The following is a 6,925-nucleotide window of genomic DNA, read 5'->3' as shown; positions in this document are numbered from 1 at the left end:
TCTGTCGGGAGCCTCCTGGCTGGCTGCATCACAGGATTGCGGAGAAGTAGATCAGATGTCAAACCACAGGACCATGAGAGAGGCAGAGGGGATCACTTGAATCTCCCTTCCCCCCCCCCCCCCCTCACCCCCACATCAACGTGCTCTACTGGGATCATTGTCTGAAAAGGGCGCACAGGGTGGACCCCTTCCACCCTGCATGCAGCATCTTTCAGCTGGTTCCATCAGGGAAGAGATACAGGAGTATCAGAGCCAGCACCACCAGGCTGAGGAACAGCTTTTCCCCATGGGCGGTGACAATGCTGAACAACCAAAGGAACGGCTCACACTAGCCACCCGAGACTCTCATGTGTACAAAACAATATCTATTTATTTGTACAGATAAAATACTTGTTCTGTATATGTATTGTCTGTATGTGTGTTCTAGAAACAGAAAACTTACAGCACAATACAGACCCTTCGGTCCACAAAGTTGTGCCAAACGTGTCCCTACCTTAGAAATGACTAGGCTGGGGCGTAGCAAGATAGCGTAGAAGACAGACGTGCAGTCCTACTCCTCCCCAGCCAGTTTTTTTCAACACCCATTTTTAAAATTTAATCTAAGTATATAAATGCTTTATTTCTACTTCTAAGTACATTATTTGTCTATAATGGCGGCTAATATTAAAAAACCTAAGACACAACTACAGAAAAAACTACTCTTTAAAAGTGTTGAAGAACTGAGGCCTACCAGTCCAGCTGGAACCACGGAGTTGCCATCAGGAACCTCCAAGCCACAGAGAGCTCCGGCTAGGTTAAGTATTACACCGCCGCCAGTCTTGTCTCCGCAAGATGGCACTGTCTTGTTGATAAAATCGGCTGACGTTGACCCACGCGTTTGTGATGTCGGGTGCACAGGCAACCCAACTGAACAAGGAGCCCTTGAGTCCGCGCTGCCATCAGGGGAGGTGGGAATGCATGGTGCCTCGAGGGTCCTCGACTTTACTGGAACGCGTGTGGTCTATGGGAGTGCCCGAGCGGCAGCGCCCGATGTGGTCGGGGTTCCATCGTCGGGTGTGCAGACCCGCAGCCACATGGGAAAAGGACTAACAATGGTGGAACAAGAAGAAGACTTACCTTTAACGGCCAGTTCACAGGAACAACTGGAGGAGGAGTTTATAGAAGGTGTGGTACTGGAATCTGGACTGAACTCTATTTTTACTGTTTTGGAAGGGATTGCCTACCATATAGATAATATGTCTCACCAAATGACCCAAATGCAAACTGAAGAAATATCCACACTTAAGAGAGATGTTAATAAATGCCTTACTTCAGTGGATTTAGTACAGGAAAAGTTTAAAAAACTTGAGACAGCTTTCTCTGAATGTAAGGAGCAAGGCGTACGTAATAAGGATAGAATAGAGAAAGTGGAAGATTCGTTCGTGAATTGTGGAATTCAGAAGAGAGATTTATTGAAAAAGATTGATTCATTGGAAAATCAAAGTCGGAGAAATAATGTAAAAATTGTGGGCCTTCCAGAAGATATTGAAGGAGCAGATCCAATACAAAATTTTAAGGACTGGATCCCCGAGATGTTGGGTAAAGAGTTCTTTCTGGGTGGTTTAGTATTGGAGAGGGGACATAGAGCGCTGAGGAAGAAACTGTTGCCAGGACAGCCATCACGGGCAGTTTTAATTCGGTGCCTGAATTATCAGGATAGAGAAATGATTCTATGATTGGTGGTACAGAAGGCAAGACAAAGTCAAGCTCTAATGATGATTCAGAACAATAGAGTTTTTTTTCTATGCAGATTTGAGTCAAGAAGACGTCGACGGGAGTTCAATTCGACCAAAGACGTGTTGTGGTGGAAAGGATATAAATTTGCTTTTCGATACCCTGCTGTGTTGAAGGTTTTTTATGGCAATTATCAATCTCAATTTTTTGAGAATGATCATGATGCATTGGTTTTTGCTAATTCATTACCAGATCCACGTGGTCAAGGAAGAGTCTCGCTGTCATCACCTAAAAGAAGGGCCAATGGAAATGGAAATAGACTGAATGGGAAAAATGGAAAGAAGGAGGTTTTGACACACAGTCTTATTGATGTTGAAGATTTGAACGAAACATTGGGACTGGAGTCGCTTGGCTGAATATTTCTATGATGTTTAATTACATTATTATATTTCTGGCTGAGGGGAGGTGGTTGGCACTGATATCTTTGATAGTCATCTGCCACTGGTGGGGTGTTCGACATCCAGTTTTTTAGGGAGTTACTACCTTTGGGTGTTTTTTTCTGTTTTTTGGGGGGGAACTAATTGTATTCCTTTTTATATAAACTTTTTCTATAATATTAGGGGAGGGAGAGTGGATTTCATTTATTAGTAGGAGAGTGATTTTTTTGTATTAAATGATAATATTGTTAGTTTGTTAAAATGTCTAGTTTGAAATTTGCTACTTTTAATGTTCAGGGATTAAATAATACAATTAAGCAAAAGCAAATTTTAGCTTATATCAAGAAAATGAAAATTGATATTGCTTTTTTACAAGAAATACATTTGACCGAAAAAGAGCATTTGAAATTGAAAAGAGATTGGATTGGCCATGTGTTTTCTTCTTCATTTAACTCTAAGGCAAAAGGCATAGCAATTTTAGTTCATAAGAATTTATCTTTTGAGTTGCATACTGTAGAGGGGAATGCTAGGAGGGTTTTAAAAGTGGACTGTAAAATCTTCAATTAACTTTGGACTTTACTTAATATCTATGCACCTAATGTAGATGATGAATGTTTTATTTCAGATGCTTTTTTGTTATTAAGTCAAGCTAATGAAAATATTTTAGTTGGGCGGATTTTAATTGTGTTTTGGATCCTTTGATGGATAAATCCCCAAAATGTATTATAAAATCAAAGATGGCGATACAAATTGGGGCTTTAATTAAAGATTTAAATTTGGTAAATATTTGGAGAAGGATTAATCCTACAGAGAAAGATTTTTGTTTTCATTCTTCCCGACATGATTCCTTTTCTAGACTAGATTTTTAAAAAAATATTGGCACATTTACAAGGAAAGGTATTGTAGGCAGAATATAAGAGTAGAGTTATATCAGATCATTCTTTATTATTTTTTTCTTATGAAAGTTCAGAGGTAGTACGTTCATCCTATAGATGGAGATTTAATACAATGTTGTTGAAAAAACCTGAGTTTGTTACTTTTGTTAAGAAACAGATTGATTTTTTCTTAATTGAAAATACTAATTCAGTTAAAAGTCATTTTGTATTATGGGATGTGTTAAAAGCTTATTTAAGAGGGCAAATAATTAGTTATACTACTAAAGTTAAGAAAGGATATATGGTTTTGTTTTTCCTGAAGAATATTGGATGGATATGTGTTATGATACTGTTACTAGATTGATGAATGCACGATATGGAATGGTTAATTACAATTTTTTGCATATCAGTTATATTTAACTCCTGAGCAATTGAAAAAATGTGACTTTATTAATTCAGATTCCTGTTTTAGATGTGGTACATGTGTTGGAACTTTTTTACATGCTGTTTGGTCCTGTATGTATGTACAACCATTTTGGGAAGAAATTAAGTTAATTTTGGAAAAATTGTATAAGTTTAAGTTACCATTAGATCCATCCATTTTTAAAATTGGGTTAAAGGGATTGGGGTTGGATAAATTTCAAATTACATTTGTATATTTAGCATTGTCCGTAGCTTGAAAATGTATAGCAAGTACATGGAAAGATAATACAGTGATTAATATCATGCAGTGGCATAATGAAATGAAAGCTTGTATTCTTATGGAAAAAAAATTACACATGTTTTGCATGATAATTACTATTTTTTTGTTAATAAGTGGTTACCATATTTGGATTATGTGCATTTAGATGTACCTCGATTTATTTAATCTTTAGTTTCTCTTTATATTTTTTTGGCTCTCCTTAAGAGAGCTGGCTGAAGGAGTGGGGGGGGGGGGTGGGTTTTTTCCTCTTTTTCACTCTTTCTTTTTTAAATTTTCTTTCTTTTTATTTTTAATTAATTATATATATATTATATATATATATATATATATATACACACACACACACACACACACATATATAAATGTTGTTATTATCTGTATTTTGTATGATTAGTAATAATTTTTCAAATAAATAAAGTTTGAAAGAAAAAGAAATGACTAGGCTTTAGGAGGAGTCACATGGAGTAGTGGCCGGTTGGGAAAACCAGCCCTCTCCAGGAAAAAAGGAAAAAAAAATAGGAAAAAGCAAAGCATAACAAAAATAGAGTATAAGAAATAGAAGATAAAGATACAGAGAAGAGAAATAAGATGGCTTCCAAGAAGGAGAAAGTAAGAACAACTGGAAAAAAGAAGTTTAAAAAGTCACCAGAGAAGAAAGAAGGCCTTACCTGCAGGAAGGAACAGGATGCTGTGGTGACGAGGAGCACCTGACCCTCGAGGTCAGTGTCTGCCCTACAGAGTCACGACCCACCAGCTGGTGCACTACAAAAATGGCTCTCAGAGCCAAAGAAAAGTGCACAGTGTGCAATCAAAGGAGAAAGAGGACACCAGCAGGAGGGGGCTCAGCAGAGGAGTGGGTTGTCACAGAGCAAGCAGCTGAGGGACGCCTGACACCAGGGCTCTCAGCTGTAGGATAAAGAAGACAGCAGGAGTGACGAAACAGATCTGGAAGACAGATGGAGGGAAGACTGACAAGAAGACCAATGTCAGGAAGCACAACAGATGAGCAGCCCAGGAGGGGAGGACCAGCAACTAGAGGCCCGACAAAGAAATACAAGCAGCTCATCAGGAAAAACAGAAGAGACACAGACACAAAAAAGAGAAGAAGATGAAACAAACACAGATACAGACACAGAAGAAGAGGAAGAAGACCAAGATCTTCACAGAGAAATAGAACATAAAACTGATGGACAAAGAGAAATAAAAGGACAGAATATAGATAGTCTTTTTTGAAGAACAAATGCGATCACTAAAAGAATGGTCATTAGAGTTTAATGCAATTAAAAGGAAAATGAAAAGAACAGAAGATAAAATGCAAAGGTTAGAACTGATAATGACAGAAATAGGGAAAGAGTAGAAAATGTGGAAGAGTGTGAAACGGCTGTAGAAATGGAAGTAAATGACTAGAGAAAAATTGGAAGAAAGTGACAAAAATTAAAGAGATAGTTCTCTCAGAAAATTGACATCTTGGAAAATTATAGTAGGCGTAACAACATAAAAAATAATTGGCTTGAAGGAGGGTGAAGAAGGCACAAACATGAAGGAATTTATAAAAGGATGAATCCCAAGGGTCCTGGGAATGACAGAAATGCAAGAAGAAATGGAAATAGAATGGGCACACAGAACACTAGCTCCAAAACCATAGGCACACCAAAAACCAAGATCCATCTTAGTAAGATTTTTGAGATACACGACAAGAGAAAATATACTGTAACAGGCAAGGAATAACATTAGAGAAGATAAAATATTTTTTTACCCAGACATAAGTTTTGAACTCTTAAAGAGGAGGAAGGAATTTAATACAGTGAAATCAACTTTATGGAAAAAAGGTTACAAATTCATATTAAGACATCCAGTCGTACTTAAAGTATTTATACCGGGTAGCAAAACAGACTGTTCTCGGATCCAGAGAAAGCACAAGAATTTGCAAAACATTTGCAGGACAGGGTAAGAGATGAAGAGATGTGATAAGAATGAAGAACGGCGATAAAGTATATATAAAGATGTAAAAACAATGTATATGTGAAGAACTAAAGAGGGAAAAGAGAAGGGAAGGAAGGGAGTAAGGGGGGAAAAGAAGAAAGAACTTTGTTATATGTGTTTTAAAAAGTGTTTTCTGGAGAGGGCTGGGTCTTTTCTTCTTTGGCTTGGCTTCGCGGACGAAGATTTATGGAGGGGGTAAAAAGTCCACGTCAGCTGCAGGCTCGTTTGTGGCTGACCAGTCCGATGCGGGACAGGCAGACACGATTGCAGCGGTTGCAAGGGAAAATTGGTTGGTTGGGGTTGGGTGTTGGGTTTTTCCTCCTTTGCCTTTTGTCAGTGAGGTGGGCTCTGCGGTCTTCTTCAAAGGAGGCTGCTGCCCGCCAAACTGTGAGGCGCCAAGATGCACGGTTTGAGGCGTTATCAGCCCACTGGCGGTGGTCAATGTGGCAGGCACCAAGAGATTTCTTTAGGCAGTCCTTGTACCTTTTCTTTGGTGCACCTCTGTCACGGTGGCCAGTGGAGAGCTCGCCATATAATACGATCTTGGGAAGGCGATGGTCCTCCATTCTGGAGACGTGACCCATCCAGCGCAGCTGGATCTTCAGCAGCGTGGACTCGATGCTGTCGACCTCTGCCATCTCGAGTACCTCGACGTTAGGGGTGTGAGCGCTCCAATGGATGTTGAGGATGGAGCGGAGACAACGCTGGTGGAAGCGTTCTAGGAGCCGTAGGTGGTGCCGGTAGAGGACCCATGATTCGGAGCCGAACAGGAGTGTGGGTATGACAACGGCTCTGTATACGCTTATCTTTGTGAGGTTTTTCAGTTGGTTGTTTTTCCAGACTCTTTTGTGTAGTCTTCCAAAGGCGCTATTTGCCTTGGCGAGTCTGTTGTCTATCTCATTGTCGATCCTTGCATCTGATGAAATGGTGCAGCCGAGATAGGTAAACTGGTTGACCGTTTTGAGTTTTGTGTGCCCGATGGAGATGTGGGGGGGCTGGTAGTCATGGTGGGGAGCTGGCTGATGGAGGACCTCAGTTTTCTTCAGGCTGACTTCCAGGCCAAACATTTTGGCAGTTTCCGCAAAGCAGGACGTCAAGCGCTGAAGAGCTGGCTCTGAATGGGCAACTAAAGCGGCATCATCTGCAAAGAGTAGTTCACGGACAAGTTTCTCTTGTGTCTTGGTGTGAGCTTGCAGGCGCCTCAGATTGAAGAG

At 40.0% G+C, this 6,925-nt stretch overlaps 1 protein-coding gene across 1 annotated transcript in view; it reads left to right on the top strand.

The window, feature by feature from the left end:
- The window catches only part of atp5pd (ATP synthase peripheral stalk subunit d), a 414,254-nt gene that overhangs the window by 264,255 nt on the left and 143,074 nt on the right, over positions 1 to 6,925 (top strand). The window lies entirely within an intron of this gene.

This window comes from Narcine bancroftii, chromosome 3 (genome assembly GCF_036971445.1).
Source record: "Narcine bancroftii isolate sNarBan1 chromosome 3, sNarBan1.hap1, whole genome shotgun sequence".
Lineage (NCBI taxonomy): Eukaryota > Metazoa > Chordata > Chondrichthyes > Torpediniformes > Narcinidae > Narcine > Narcine bancroftii.
The sequence above is the reverse complement of the archived record's forward strand: the minus strand, read 5'-3'. Positions and strand labels throughout refer to the sequence as shown.